Source organism: Mandrillus leucophaeus, unplaced genomic scaffold, assembly GCF_000951045.1.
Source record: "Mandrillus leucophaeus isolate KB7577 unplaced genomic scaffold, Mleu.le_1.0 Scaffold200, whole genome shotgun sequence".
Taxonomy (NCBI): domain Eukaryota; kingdom Metazoa; phylum Chordata; class Mammalia; order Primates; family Cercopithecidae; genus Mandrillus; species Mandrillus leucophaeus.
The window spans coordinates 566,419-566,815 of NW_012102033.1; the positions used below are offsets into that span (position 1 = coordinate 566,419).

At 50.6% G+C, this 397-nt stretch overlaps 1 pseudogene; it reads left to right on the forward strand.

Moving 5' to 3' along the window:
• Positions 1-397, forward strand: part of LOC105539202 — a 9,336-nt pseudogene that overhangs the window by 1,234 nt on the left and 7,705 nt on the right.

The window sequence follows — 397 nt, forward strand, 5'->3', positions numbered from 1 at the left end:
TCTTTCTCAGCCCTAATACATAACTCCTCGGATCAACTCTTGTGGATTTGATCATTGGTGGCCTTTGGTGTTAAGTGGCTGACTGCCCAGTCTCAGAGGACACCACCTTGCTCATCCTGGAGAGAGGGAGGGCACATTTCATTATGCGGATGGGGAAGGAGAGAAACTGGAATAGGCAAGCAGATGGCCAGGGGACCTTTAGAACGTGGTCCACAGAAGGCTTTTAAGTGTCTGGGAGCTAGGGTTCAAATGGGAAATCTTACTTGGTGAGAGGGGGCAGGCGTTGGCTTAGAATATTCTGTTGTGAGGTAATGAGCCCCCCATCACAGGGGGAGTACAAGCAAGGTTGAATAAGAAGTGATCAGGAGGCTGGAGAGTTCAGCCTTGGGCAGGGAGT